This window comes from Dermacentor silvarum, chromosome 9, assembly GCF_013339745.2.
Source record: "Dermacentor silvarum isolate Dsil-2018 chromosome 9, BIME_Dsil_1.4, whole genome shotgun sequence".
Classification (NCBI taxonomy): Eukaryota; Metazoa; Arthropoda; class Arachnida; order Ixodida; family Ixodidae; genus Dermacentor; species Dermacentor silvarum.
The window spans coordinates 88,161,121-88,176,898 of NC_051162.1; the positions used below are offsets into that span (position 1 = coordinate 88,161,121).

The 15,778-nt window shown below is 46.5% G+C and overlaps 1 long non-coding RNA gene across 1 annotated transcript; it reads right to left on the reverse strand.

Moving 5' to 3' along the window:
* Nucleotides 1-1,556: 1,556 nt before the first annotated feature.
* On the reverse strand, nt 1,557-9,030 carry LOC125940193 (uncharacterized). Its single transcript, XR_007463423.1, has 3 exons — nt 8,820-9,030; nt 7,909-8,110; nt 1,557-2,053 (listed from the first exon to the last, which is right to left on the reverse strand). It is a non-coding gene; the product is annotated as an uncharacterized LOC125940193 (long non-coding RNA).
* Between the last annotated feature and the right edge of the window lie 6,748 nt (nt 9,031-15,778).

A 15,778-nucleotide genomic window follows, 5' to 3' on the forward strand; every position in this document is an offset into this window, starting at 1 on the left:
GCGTTCACTGTCGGTGCGCGTTAGTGTCATAATGCAGTACTTCTCTTTTCTGCTCGTAGGCGGCGGCACCGCCCCGAGCAAGAGCGCGGGTACACGGAGGAGTGTTAGATATATAAGGCGCGTCTGTGTAGCTCTCTGCAAATGCGTTTGTGGCGCAATGGGTTAAACGCTCGGCGATCTATCGTCGCGGACCGAGAGGTCGTGGGTTCGATTTCCAGATTTTGCATGTTTGTGGAACTTTTTCTTCTGGTTTCTTTCTTTGTATTATGTTCGTGTACATTGTAAGCTGACGTATTTCCGTGACGGAAATACGTCAGTGAAGTCTTGGTGGACCCCGGCATACATAGAGTTTCATATTACTATAACTAGAGGGCAATGTGGCGCTGCGATCGTTCAACTATCATGGGAATGATGGGAAGTACAGGCTACGGATTGGTATTCCGTTGACTGGCGAACTAGTATACAGGTATTTTTTTGTCAGTTTTGGTTTCGCTAGTTTTGCTCCAAGCGCAGTTGCTACAATCCGCAGTGGGGCAGTGCGGCGCAAAACTCTCGAGCTCTCTGTATTTGTTCGGTCGCTCGAAGTAGCGATAGGGTTCTTTATTCTATGGCGATAGCGTGCGGAGCTAGCGACTGGAACGATGCTTGTGTCGCGGCGTGTTGACGAAGCCCTGACGAGAAAGCGACGGCATCGTAAAAGGTGAGAGAACGTGTTTTGACTGTTTTGACCCTGCTTTGTTAAGTGTGTTAGGTTGACGCCGTAGCGTTAGCCGCTTTATCAAACTTCAGAAGATCGAAAAGAAGGTAACATACAAGCACAGTACTCGCGGGATCGAATCCCGGCCACGGCGGCCGCACTTCGATGGGGGCGAAATGCGAAAACACCCGTGTACTAGATTGAGGTGCACGTTAAAGAACCCCAGGTGGTCCAAATTTCCGGAGTTCCCCACTACGGCGTGCCGCATAATCATGTCGTGGTTTTGGCACGTAAAACCCCATAATCATTTTTAAAGCACAGTACTACGCACATCTTCTCTGCTTAAAACCTTTAAAGCACGTAGAAAACGTGGCATATCCCCACAAATAAGTTTCAGTGGCGGATTTCATTAAAATTCCTGGGATGACTGATCGGGCCGGCGTATGCGATCATTGTAACGCGTCGCGATACTGCATCTAGTGATGGCTTACGTGTGGGATGTCTGATCGGTTGTGGTTCCGTTGTAGTGTGTCAAGTACGCTCGCTTTTACACGAGCCCATAGAAATCCGTACCAGCTACGTTCGTTAGATTATGGGGGTATGCAGCATACGTTTCCGGCGCACAACATTCATAATTATATGAAAGCTTGCAGCTTTCATTTATATTTCAGCTTGCGATTGCTCTTACTTTCCTGTCTAGTTTACTAACGCAGTGCCACTTGACTGACGGAAGAATGTTGCATGTGATAACTGAAAAAGAAAATGGTGCGTTTCAAATACTGTAGCTCAGATGAAGAAAGAAAAACACTATAGTGCAAAACCTGGAAAAACCATTGCAAAACCTGGAAGTGTGTGGTGGTGTCGTGCTGTCATTGCTCCTTGCAATTTAACTTGGTTAATGTCCGCATGAAATTGACTCCTTATACTTTTTAGTTTAGAGATTAGTATTAACATAAATGCAGTGTGTATATGTGTCGCTGTAGTCATTCATTTTTGTAATGTTGCCAGGGTTTACATAAGATTGACAGTTGAAGGAATCGTAGCAAAAGGAAAATAGGACAATCAAGCACAGTTTTTTGGTTTGCTTGCAAAACACAGTAAGACAGACGAAATAAATTTTGTTGTTGAAAGTTAGCGCTTGTCTTCGTCTTCGTTTCTTCTCGTGTCCGTGTTTTCATGCGCTTCCTCATTTGAGGCCCGGCAACTATGTCATAGTGTGCACTTCATAGAAGACCTAGATGCGAGCAACACAGCATTGAGCAACCAAAATCTTGTGCACAACGTGTTGGTTGATTACAACGCTGCCCATCCTTCCGGTGAACACATCGAGTGAGCTTCAAGTGTTGCTGCTGATGCCTTCACAAGAAATCGAGGGTAGAAGACAAAAGACAATTTTAAAAAGCATATAACAATAGTGTAGCATAGTATAACAATATAAAATATTGTGTTACTAAAGTTCATCCGTGTGTGAAGGGTTTCAGTGGACGTACTAAAACAGCAAGGCCAGCTTGTTCTATTTAGTGTATTTTTCGAGGAAAATATTGGTAAAGTAAGATGTATTAGTTTCTGTAATTACTTAATGTTTTGGTAGGACAGTAATTGGTCGCTGTAGGCAATTGCAATTTTGATTTAATTATAATTTTGTTTATCTGTGCTGTGTAGAATTCTGATTGCAGCACATATAAAATCGGCCATACAATCGGCTATGTTGGTGTTTGCAGTTGCATACTATATAGCCCGACCTCATTCAATTTTGCTCAACCAGCCAATCAGTGCGCGCCTGAGGGCGAAAGGCGAACTACCGCCGAAGTGGAACGTTTCAGAATACGGCCCCAGGTTGTATATATTAACCAGAGGCCTTTTCTTAACCGCCCTTGAATTTGAATTCCCCAACTATAAATAGTTCTTAGCTAAATTTAGTTTTCACCTAGGATTATGTTATAAAATTAAGTTTTTTGAAAATCAGATGCCATTTGACCCAGTAATCATGATACGAAACTTCAACTCATACTGTGCACAAGAATGATTCATATCTGCTGTCACAGACCCCGGTGAACGAGGCGCAGACGCCGGACTAAATTCCAAAGCCGACTTATGAGCTTCCGAAAATAATCCCACGAAAGCAAGGACAATTAAGAGTGGGCCCTCTGGTGCGCCGGCGAACGCCGGTTGCTGTCCAAAGACCGAGTCAGAGCCCAGAGTTGTCAAAACACAACAAAATATATTCTTCACACAAGGCAGTTACACACACACTTGCACACTTAGGCTAGACACAACACAATACAAATCAGATGGGTATTAACAAACACAAGAAAATAACGACAAGCACAAGAGTCCAACACGTAAAGTACAAAATAAATAGGAACACTAAGTGTCCAATCGTATTCACCGTGCTGGTTGGTCTTGGAGTCAGACGATCTCGGCGTAACTTGGGGCAAATCTCGAAGAAGGAACTTCTTCCGGAAGTGCAGACGCTCGATGAATTCGTCGACTAGCTTGCCGGGGAATCCCCTTCTTCCGCAGACGCTCGGTCTTCACTTTACATCTCTTCACCGGAGCGGACTCAACTCCTGAATTCCTCACTGGACTCCCAACTCACAATGCTCGCACGGCGTTTATATAGCCGTCGACGGTCCTTCTCGAACATTCGATCGGAGTTGCGATTCCGTAGCACGGCCAAAGCTTGGGAAACTTCGAGTCTTTTCTGGTACCTTCGACCACCGCCGCGTCGTCGAGGGGGGGTGATGACTCATGCTGTTCACGCACGCTTACACGCTGTAGTTATCTCTCTCGACTCGCCGGGTGAGAAGGTGTCTCGGCGCGCGCGTGTGCTCTCTCTCTCTCTCTCCCTCCGGTTAACGTCGCTCCGTCGAGTCTCGTTCCAGACGTTTCGGCGCCGTTGTTAGCGTTGTTGCTTGAGGCGTATGCGCTCTCCCCCTCTGTTGAAGTTGCCGCGGCGCCGGCGTGTTTTTTTCGCTGGCTCGTGTGATACGCGGATTACGCGCTCTTTTGTGACACTGCCCCCCACTTTAAGAATATTATGCAATAATATTCAAGAAACCACAAAAGAAGCGCGCACAAGAGTCCACTACACACGAGTCCGTAAGTCCATAAATCAGTCCACCACAATTCACACATCACTCGCGATACATCGAATACAAGCACAAGTCACACAGGTTCACTTGGACTATACAATAACACATCGCTCGTATAACTAGTACACTTATATTATACAATGATACATCTCTCACGTAACAGTTACACTTGTACTATACAAAATACATATCTCGCGTAACAAGGCAAATATTTGAAATACAACACGTGCAACAAGTATACAAAACTATGACAGGGTAATTTATAGAACACAAACAAATACATAAACAAACACTCGGTGCACTCAATCAAAACGCTTTGCACCACACACTAATCGTTAACGGTTCTTAAATTTAAATTTCCTGTCCTTCGTTTTTCGATGGTGGTGTTTGGCGTGGTTATGAGTACCGGTCGGTTTATTTTCGGAATTGGGTCTGGAAGGGAGCTGGGAAGGTTTTGCCTGAGCCTTTGCTTGAGCTCGGGTGACAGCTGCCGCGGTGTTCTCGTCAGAGGCTGGTGGATTTCCGCGTGGCTCTTCAATCGTCGATGTTTCGATCTTCAATTCTTCTTCCAAAAGTTTCGGATCGTCTGGGGCGCGAACTCCCTCAACGTTTCCTATGATTAGGTCGTACAGTGGGTGGTCCATGCAAAGCGCAGTGACTTTCCCACTGTAATAGGGGGTATCGACCTCAATTTTGGCTTCGGCAAGCTTCCTAGCCGTACCATCGACTAGGTAAACTAAAGTGGTTTCGCCCGTGAGCTCCTCGTCTTGTACTAAGTCCCTTCGCACGATCACTGTGCTGGTGCCGGAATCTCGTAACACCGTGATTTGTTTGTCTCCCAATTTTCCGGCAAGTACGGTCATTCCCTTATCGGGAAATTCGGGGCGTTGGGTCATCACCGCATTAACAACCGGAATTCTTTTTCCGTCTCGAAGTTCTACAAAGCCGTCGTTTATGTCTTCTTGATGTTTTGGCGGGGCATACACACAGGATGCTTGGGGAGTTTCCTTCACTCCGTTGCGACATGAATCGGCTTTGTGCCCCGTTCGCCCACATTTAAAACATTTGACCTCGTTGGGGCGCGTAAAATTGGTCCGACAATTGTTAGCATGGTGGCCCAGTCGGTTACAGAGATAACACCTCGGAACAGGCTTCTGAGGGTTTCTCCTTTCATCGGATGCCGGTTTCTTTGGGTCCCCTGGCTCCTCTTTTCTAATCTTGGAAAGATTGGTGCCTCCCTGTGCTTCCAAAAATTGATCTGCCAATTCCAACATATCTTGAAGCGTTTTAGCTTTCCTTTCTTTCAGATAGAGTGACAGGCTTGGGTGGCAACTGATGAGGAACTGCTCCTTGATCAGAAGCTCTCTAAGTGCACCGTACTCCTGTGCAGTCTCTGAAAGTTCGGTCCACCTATCAAAATAGTGACTGAGCCGCGCGGCAAATTGTGTGGCAGTCTCGCCATCGGCTGGCTTACCAGTCCTAAACTTATCTCGGAAGCCTTCTACGGTGAACCTAAATCTTTTCAGTAAAGCAGCTTTCACCCTTCCATAATTAGAGGCATCAGTCGGCGTCAGCCGACCGTACACACTAAGTGCTTCGCCACTCAAACACGTGCTCAACGCAGTGGCCCATTGATCCTCTGGCCAATTCTGGCTTTTAGCAACTGTCTCAAATCTGTGCAAGTAAGCATCCAGATCATCTTTTCTTTCATCGAATGCCACAAGCAGTTTGCTTGGGTTCAGACGGAAGCTAGTTTCTTCCCTTTCAGTGCTATCGACTCTTGCCTGGGTGGGAGCGTCTGTACGCTGCTGCAATCGAAGTCGTTCGAGTTCTAACTCATGCTGTCTTTGCCTTTCCCTCTCAGCTAATTCAGCTTCTCTTTGTTCTTTTCGCTCCATTGCCTCTCTTTCTTCTCTTATCTGTCGCTCCTTTGCTTCTCTTTCTTCTTTGGCCCGTTCGGCCGCTAGCTTTTCTCTCTCTCTTTCTAAAGCTTCTTTTTCCTTCTGGCTAACCCACTTCCGTAGTTCCGCTCCGGAAAGACCCATCTTCTCACCAAGGGCAACTAATTTCTCAAGATCCATAATGCCCTTCAAAAATCTAGCCGCGTGCAAAAATCTGCCTAGATTTCAACAATCGAACTGCTCTCTGCACACAAGTTAGCGAAACGTGGTGCAACACTCAAAATTGTTTACAATAGCAATGTAAACGACCCTAGGCTCTTTCTCCCTACTATGGACACACAATTAGCACCAGAAAGGTCCTTGTCGCGGACGCCAGAAATATTGTCACAGACCCCGGTGAACGAGGCGCAGACGCCGGACTAAATTCCAAAGCCGACTTATGAGCTTCCGAAAATAATCCCACGAAAGCAAGGACAATTAAGAGTGGGCCCTCTGGTGCGCCGGCGAACGCCGGTTGCTGTCCAAAGACCGAGTCAGAGCCCAGAGTTGTCAAAACACAACAAAATATATTCTTCACACAAGGCAGTTACACACACACTTGCACACTTAGGCTAGACACAACACAATACAAATCAGATGGGTATTAACAAACACAAGAAAATAACGACAAGCACAAGAGTCCAACACGTAAAGTACAAAATAAATAGGAACACTAAGTGTCCAATCGTATTCACCGTGCTGGTTGGTCTTGGAGTCAGACGATCTCGGCGTAACTTGGGGCAAATCTCGAAGAAGGAACTTCTTCCGGAAGTGCAGACGCTCGATGAATTCGTCGACTAGCTTGCCGGGGAATCCCCTTCTTCCGCAGACGCTCGGTCTTCACTTTACATCTCTTCACCGGAGCGGACTCAACTCCTGAATTCCTCACTGGACTCCCAACTCACAATGCTCGCACGGCGTTTATATAGCCGTCGACGGTCCTTCTCGAACATTCGATCGGAGTTGTGATTCCGTAGCACGGCCAAAGCTTGGGAAACTTCGAGTCTTTTCTGGTACCTTCGACCACCGCCGCGTCGTCGAGGGGGGGTGATGACTCATGCTGTTCACGCACGCTTACACGCTGTAGTTATCTCTCTCGACTCGCCGGGTGAGAAGGTGTCTCGGCGCGCGCGTGTGCTCTCTCTCTCTCTCTCCCTCCGGTTAACGTCGCTCCGTCGAGTCTCGTTCCAGACGTTTCGGCGCCGTTGTTAGCGTTGTTGCTTGAGGCGTATGCGCTCTCCCCCTCTGTTGAAGTTGCCGCGGCGCCGGCGTGTTTTTTTCGCTGGCTCGTGTGATACGCGGATTACGCGCTCTTTTGTGACATCTGCCTTTTATACGAATGTTTTAAAACATCCTAAGCGCAGTGTCCACCAACAGTGACATCACAGGAATGACAGGATCTCTGCCCTTTGAAGTTAGCCCAGCCTTCTCGTCCTGTGGGGCAGCATGTATGCAGTGAGGCTGAATTATACTGTTCTTTGCCATCACTTCTCTTGCAACCTAAAGCATCCCCCTCACTTTCTTCAGAACATGAGTATGGTTCATGTGATATGGCTAGGATGGGGTAATTTGGCAATGTGGCCTCAGTGTATGCTTCATCTGGTGATTGGCACAAGCATCACTAGCTTGACATCCCACAAGGTCACACATGCTGTTCCTGTGAAGTTACCAGTGGTATGAAGACACATGTAATTTGGCATGTGTTTGCAAGTGTTCAAGTCAAAGGAACCTATAATTTTTGCTTGTGTGCCTGAGGGGTTGAAGCTTTATACCTTGGTTATTAGATTGGAATAGACATACAAAGAAAGAAAAGGGGACAAAAATTGTGTCAGTACTCTTCAGTATTCTTGATCCCATCACAGTTTCTTCCCTGATAAGTTCATTCGCATGAACATAGTGAGTTCAAGACAAAAACATAATGTGAAATCATCGTTACTGTGAACTGGAGGGGTTTGCCATGTTTTGCTAGAACATTTATATTGTGCAACATATATTCATAAATTTTGCTCTTTAATGTCAGTTTTGCTCTTCGCAGCTGCTAACAATCTTTGTGAATTTCTTTCCATGTTTCTTTAGGACCTGAGAGAGACTGACGTTTTGGGATCTGCTACACCTTTCTCTTCCCTGGTATGCAGTGAAAATAAATTGAAAGTTGAAATGAAATAAACAAACATACTTCTACCCTTGTGTTGTCACTGCTTGGTTGAAACAAAGTCGGCACTGCCCCTTCACGCAGTCGGCGTCGTTGTAGACCACCGCAAAAGTTAGATTGCTCGAAGTGGGCAGAGCACAGAGCATGACGTCTGGTTGGAGCAAAGCCTCTCAGACCCATGGCTTGAAGCCATTTTTGCAGGAGGATGGGATTGTCAATTGGAAACCTGTTTATTGAACACAAAAAGTGCAGAAAGTGGTCAGTCATCATCATCATCACCAGTCTATTTATATGTACAGTACAGGACGAGGGCCTCTCCTAGAGATTTCCAATTACCCCAGTCTTGCACTAGCCGATTCCAACTTGCACACACAAATTTTCCAATTTCATCACCTCGCCAAAATTTCTGCCGACCTCGACTGCGCTTCCCTTCACTTGGCACCCCATTCGGTAACTGTAATAGTCCAACAGTTATATGCCCTATGCATAACATGGCCTGCCCCAGTTCCTTTTTTTCTCTCTCTTAATATGAAACGGAATATCGGCTTTCCCCATTTTCTCTCTGATCCACACTGCTCTCTTCCTGACTCTTACCATTGCACCTAACAACTTTCGTTCAGTCGTTTTTTGTGTGGTCAGTACGTAGATGCAACTTTCTGCTTTGCTACAGCACTTTGGCTTCTTGTACATGCTGCTAGCCTTAAACCTGTTAAGTGTAGCTGCAGGCATATGCTGGGTGTTTAATTAAGCTGCCAGTAATATTTTTTTGCTCATGATGCAGAGTGCAATGGAAAGACTGCTGACTGCTTGCATAAAGCATTTTGTTTGCTACATAGTTGCTCTTCTACTGGCTTGACAATCAAATTTGATTGAGGGCTTCATTGCATGTGTTCATTGAAATGGTTGTTTCAGGACATTTGAGAACACAAACTTACTTGTGGTAAGAAAGGTTGCTGTTTCCTGGCTGTAGTCTGCTGTCGCAAAACGGGTAAGCGCAAAGCCACGACGTAACAGTTGCTGGCGCGCACTTCAGAAGAAGCGGTACGTCAACATAAAATATAGTAAAGCATGCTCGTAAGAGGCCACAAGCGTCTAAGATAGCACTGCAGCAGATGTGTTTAAAAGTACTCGAAGGCGTTCATCAATCGTGACAGCCGATGCAGCCTTTCGAAAGAGCGAGAGAGTTCGCAAGTGCGTACCGTCTGCGAGAAACGTTCACTTTCCCCGCGTTCGCAGCGAGCAGGCGTCGTAGCAGACGACACTTGTAACATTTCTCTCAAAGGCGCAACACTTTTCTCATAATACAAAATTTTTATTTCCATAAATATTTGATGAGTATTTTTATATAAGCACATGCACGGTTGTTATTGCTGTTGTGAAAGTAAATAAATAATTATTCAATGGCGCTAAATCAGGCAGAACAATGCATACCCTGGTGGTAAACCATGCTTCAATCTCAAAGTCATACAAACTTTATTCAATGTATTATGCATTATATAAAACACAACATAAATAAAATTAATTTTTGCACGAAAATGTTTTAATACAGCTTCGTTTACTGCGCCGCATGCAAACGCCACCAGTTTCAAGACAGAAGTCAATCCGAAGCCTGTACTTCCCATCATTCCCATGTAGGTTGAGGCGACGTTCAGGAGAACCCCCGTAGACACTAGCGCCACTTTTCCCTCTAGGTTTTTTATTTAGAAACTCTATGCCGGCATAAAACACTTTCGTGTTAAAAAATGAAACATTTGGAGGACACTTAAGCTTCGCCTTTAAGAGTGGAACGAGATAACATTCAAATATCCCTGAATGCTTGTCAGGCTTCCCGGCAACTGCAGCTTTCTTTTTTCTGCACCTTGGCCTCGGCGCGCCGCTGCCGTTACGCTGCCGAGGGTGCCATCTGGATGGCGTTTGTGCAAGGACCACCGACAGGGGTGCGCCGCTGTATCAATGGTAGAAATGCTGAAAAACGGTGTTTGCGTTCGAGTTTCCGCCGCAAGAGAATTATGTTTTCTCGTATATTCAAATTACAATCCGACGCTATCATGCCTGTAAGTTGTGGTCAAGTCGTACTTTACGATTTTTCTGACGCATTTTACTTTGAGAAATTCAATTATTTCACCGGCGCATCTGCGCCACGCGGGGGCCCTGTGTGGTCGGGGTGGTTCGGGAGGACTTTCTTGACCGCGGACCCCGCACGCCGAGACCGACGCTGACGCAGGATTTTCTGCGACACGGAGCCTTTAACGCTGTCGCGTTAAAATACAATTAATGAATTAAGTTATGGTGTTTAACGCAAGGTAAATACACCTGGTAGGGGGAGAGAGAGAGAGAGACAGAAGAAAGAGGAAAGGCAGGGAGGTTAACCAGATGGGAAGATCCGGTTTGCTACCCTGCGCTGGGGAGAGAGGGGAGGGGGAGGTAAAGTGACAGGAAAGTAGAGATAGAGAAAGAAAGGAGCACAGATACACAATCACAATCGGTCACAGGTGGCACAGAAGAGTAGCACTTGCAGCACTATAAACATCTGTTCAGGCTACAGCCGCTTGTCCAAATCTGTTGCCCTTAAAAACTGCAACAGTGCCCTCGTCGCCCTCCGCTGCGATGGATTGTGATGTCGGCATTCTAAAATAAGTTCCTGTGTTAGAGGTCTTTGGTCGAAACGCGTTGTCGCGTGTACGAGCGATCGTCTCTGTAAATTGTAGCGAGGACAGTCACAGAGAAGGTGCTGAAGAGTCTTCTCGCTACCACAGTCATCACACGAGGCGTCGTCGGCCCATCTGATTCTGAATGCAAAAGACTTAGTAAAGGCCACTCCTAGCCATATTCGAAAAAGTAGGGTAGCTTCTCGGTGGCAGAGTCCAGCTGGGATGCAAGGGCGTAGAGAGGAGTCTAAATTGTGCAGCCGGTTGCTTTGAAAACTTCCTGCGTTCCACAGGGAGAACGTGATATCACGGTTGAGCATTCGAAGTTTTCGAGCGGCATCTGTCCTTGATAACAGTATTGGTTCCTCTTCGTCGCCTTGAAGAGCCGACCGAGCGACTTGGTAGGGAAGCTTCGACAGAAGTCCATACTTTCAAAACATGGCGGCTTATCGGCGGTTCATTGGGCTTAGCGCCATCTGTGTGAGGAGGGAACGCTTCCGGCGGAAGAAAAAATATTTTAACGTCATGTCCGTTAAAAACAGAAGGGACGTCATTTTGTTCTAATAGGCGCGAAATTTGTTTTCGGAGGCCTACCATTAGAGTTGTATATTCAAATGCCCCGCCATTTGATTTGATGGGCGTTCCCAGCTTTCAGCGCGAAAAGCGATGCCGGAAAAGATCAGCCGTACGGGTGCCGAAATCGCGTCGCTGCACAGAACATACTTTCTTTGGAGGCCGACGAACACTTTGGGCGTAGAGTGCTCGTCCTTTCGTCGGACGCCAAGCCCGTCGGCCAGCGCTGTCGCACGAAAACAACTGAAGTAAACAATTGTCTAGCGGTCGCAACTCACTACTTTTGACTTATAAGGTTAAGAAACAATGAAACTACCCTCGTCACCAAATTCAGCCAAACGTCGACAAGCAAAACAACACAACATGTGAGGGAGGCGTATTGTAATAGGTGAACTTTACGAGCGCGCCTTTCTGCACACTTCAAGAGCTGCCTTGCATGGCAAGTGATAGCGGCGTCAGCGCCCGCCGCTATCGATGGGAGCTCTTACGGTGGGCGATGAAAAAAGGCATTCATTGATAATGAACAAGTAAAATAGAGTTGTCTGTTCTTTTCTCGCCACGCATATGTACAATTGATTAGAAATTTTATATTCGTTGAATGAATATAGCTGTGTATCACTTTAATTTAAAAAAACTTTTTTTTTTCAGAATGTTTGTTCCCTCCAAACATAGTTGCGCTCCAATCGCTGCTCCCATAACCACCCTTGCTGATGTCGGTGACAATTCGTTCTGAACCGCTTCTCGCACGAAGCTTCGCGACCTATTTGGATCAACCTTGGTTGTTTAATGTGCACCTACATTTAAGTACACCAGTGTTTCCTGCTTTTTGCCTCCCATTGAAACGCGGCCGCCATGGTGGGAATCAAACCCGCGACATCGAGCTCAGCAGCGCAACGCCATATAGCCACTGAGCTACTACGCCGGGCTTTGAAGAACACCGCCCGCCATTGAGTAAGCGAGTACTGGAACTTTCCAGAAGTCGCTTTCTTCGCACGTTGAACCTACACAGTTCTACAAAGAAATGTTCCATAGTTTCCAGTTGCAATAATAACATTGCAATAACAACACTGAGAGTAAAGAGCCAAACCAGACCCGTGGGGATAAAAATTAAGCATTGTACTTGCCTATCGTTGAAGTAATGACGTAATCATTTGTAGCGTTCTTTCTTCATTCGTTTTTCCAGTGAACGTTTGGCGCTTGATTGGAGCGCTTAGCTCAGTTTGACAGCCGGATCGCCTTGATCTGTTACACATATTCACAAAGCGATATGGGAGGTTGTGGGTTTTTCTTTTACTTTCGTTACTGCGCTCGATTACTGGGCTAGAAACTTCATGTAGCGTATACAGTAATCTGAGCTTGTCGCTACTGATTTATGATTCACCACAGTGGTCGTTTTCCAGCAGTGGCGGATGAGATACAAGTGACAAACGACAAGAAAACAGTTTACCACGTTGCTTTTAGAAACGTTTCATGTAGAAGCGTTTCACGTAGGAAGTGCAGCTTTCTTGTCGACTGTGCTTCCTCGCTGGAATCACACGGGCTTGATATGGCCACTGTACCTTGCGGTATACATTCGAATTGCTGCTGCAGCGCTTCCGACTAGATTTGCAGGAGCGGAGCGCTCTCGACATTGAAGCAAGATAAATCGTGCCCGAGCCGAACGTCGAGCTGCTCCCATTGCAGTCAGATGAGTCACGTGACCGACATTCTGTCGGATCGTGGTCGCGCTACCAGCTCGAAAGCGCTCCGAGCTGGAGCGATCTGAATGAACCAGGCGAATGTGTTCCAGGCGCTCGATTCCGACTAACCGAATGTAACACGCACCGCCGGAGCACTCCAGAGTGCTCGAAAGTGACCACTCGAACGTACCGTTAATACTATAAAAGTGGGGTGACTCCGCTCCTATATATACACTGTAAAGCTGTTTACACCGTTAAGGGTGTTTGCTTCTCACACGGGTAACACCCATACAATTATGGTCTTACAAACATTTATAGAGGACGACAACGGAGCTCTAGACGTGCGATGACAAAAGACGAAGTTGAAAACTATGTAATCATTCTGACAGCTTTGGGCGCACACAGACATCCGTCAGGAGAATTTCACAGGGATAGGTATGAAACTTTATGTAATGAGCTTTTTATGTCGCCGGTCACAGCTGTCATCAATTTTACTAGCAAGAAAAAGTTGGCAAACAAGATGCCATCATTGGTTCCCACCAGCAATTTGATCTTATCCCTTAAACGTGAGGGTGTTAGCCACGCGACTACCGAAAACCCTTTATACACCCATAAAGGTGTACAAATGCTTAGAGTGTACGCGACATATTCGTCTGCTCGTTTCAGAGTGCTCTGACGGTGCTACGAAAATTGTGAAATGGGTATTTGAAAGCTTAATAAATAGCAACACCAAGTAATTTTAGTCTGGTAAACTATTCTTTTAACCTCACTCATTTGGCGCAGAAAGAAGTACGTCCGCTATTGTAAAGAAAGGGTCAACTTTCAATTTTGCGCCCAAACCTCGCTAACGTCAGTGTTACGTTACAAATTTAAAAGTATTTTTCTTTATTTGGGCTATTTTAGCGCTTGAAAATTTCTCGACCGTTGCTGCGTTTAGTCTTGTACTGCTCTTGTAAGATGCAATGCGATCCTTCTTTGCCGATAAACAAGTAACTGAACCCGTGTAGACGGTGCCTGAGTACGTGACGTCACAAGCATCTGGAACAGGAAATTGATGGGTCAGCGTCACCATCCGTCTTTTCTTGCTTATACCATGCCTTCTGTTGCGGCAAAAGTGGCAGTCCTGCTGTCGCGGTAATGTAGTCTGCAATTGTACAGGTCTACTTGGTGTTTCAGCTCAGTCTCTCTCTAAAGCTAGCAAGCTATATCGCTCGCTAAATCACTTGCTCATTCACTCGCTCACTATCTCAATCATCGATTCACTCACTCACTCACTCACTCACTCACTCACTCACTCACTCACTCACTCACTCACTCACTCACTCACTCACTCACTCACTCACTCACTCACTCACTCACTCACTCACTCACTCACTCACTCACTCACTCACTCACTCACTCACTCACTCCATTACCTCACTCACTACCTCACTTACTGACTCACTCCACGCACTCACTCACTCCACTCACTCACTCACTCACTCACTCCACTCACTCCATTACCTCACTCACTACCTCACTTACTGACTCACTCACTCACTCACTCACTCACTCACTCACTCACTCACTCACTCACTCACTCACTCACTCACTCACTCACTCACTCACTCACTCCATTACCTCACTCACTACCTCACTTACTGACTCACTCCACGCACTCACTCACTCCACTCACTCACTCACTCATTCACTCACTCACTCACTCACTCCACTCACTCCATTACCTCACTCACTACCTCACTTACTGACTCACTCACTCACTCACTCACTCACTCACTCACTCACTCACTCACTCCACTCACTCCATTACCTCACTCACTACCTCACTTACTGACTCACTCCACGCACTCACTCACTCCACTCAGTCACTCCATGCACTCACTCACTCACTCACTCACTCACTCACTCACTCACTCACTCACTCACTCACTCACTCACTCACTCACTCACTCACTCACTCACTCACTCACTCACTCACTCACTCACTCACTCACTCACTCACTCACTCACTCACTCACTCACTCACTCACTCACTCACTCGCTCATTCGCTTACTTAACTCCAGCGTATTCGGCGTGCTTGACGCTGGTCACCGAAGTGAGCCACCGCGATCACTAGAAAGTTGCTTAATCGGCGATGTATACGTATTCCACACATTGGCGCCCAAGCGCAGCTGACGCGTTCGGCTTGTGAAGTGCAGAGGCAAGTGTTGCCCCGGTGTCACCCTATTGCACCGCAGACCACCCGCGCGTTGAGCCAACGGCACTCACACGAACGTAGTAAGCGCACAGAGGTACAATAGAATTTATTATACAGGCCAACAATATCTTACAACAGCATGGTACGCGTGACACGAGTGTTCTTTTAACTTCTTTTATCTCTCCGCCTCTCTCGGGTTCGTTATAGGGGCTCTGTCAACATGGTTCACTTTACACACAGGCTTTGCTCCCGGATCCGCCCAAAAGTTGTTCACCGCTGCACTACATCGAACAAGGAGCAAGCGATGAATACGATGCGAAAATTCGCCCGTCGTCTTCGATCGGGTTCGTTCGTTAAAGCGAGACATTCACCCAAGGAGAGCACGATGGCGTACATTGAACATGTGCCGTTCTATCGAGCACGGCCGTCGTGTAAGTAGGTAGTCTCACAAGTTGACTATTTGCAAAGTCGTCTATCATCTGCGTATCAACATCGTAATCAGAGTGGCCCGGCAAAGAAAGTTTGCCCGCATCGGATCACTCGTGTCGGAGGAGCTTATATGCTCGTTCAGTGGGGGACAGGATGAATGCGAAAAAAAAGCGCCTAATTTGATATCGAGCTCGAACCATTGTTCAAGATTGATTGCTTGAAATGTGGTGTATTGAGGCTCTATTACTCCTTGCTTGAAGCTGAGCGCATGTAACTGCGTGTATTTGAAAACGTTCTGTACTCAGAATAGTGTGCCACAGAGTTGCCTCAGGCGAAGCTAAACTATTTGTAAGTGACTTTTTATTTG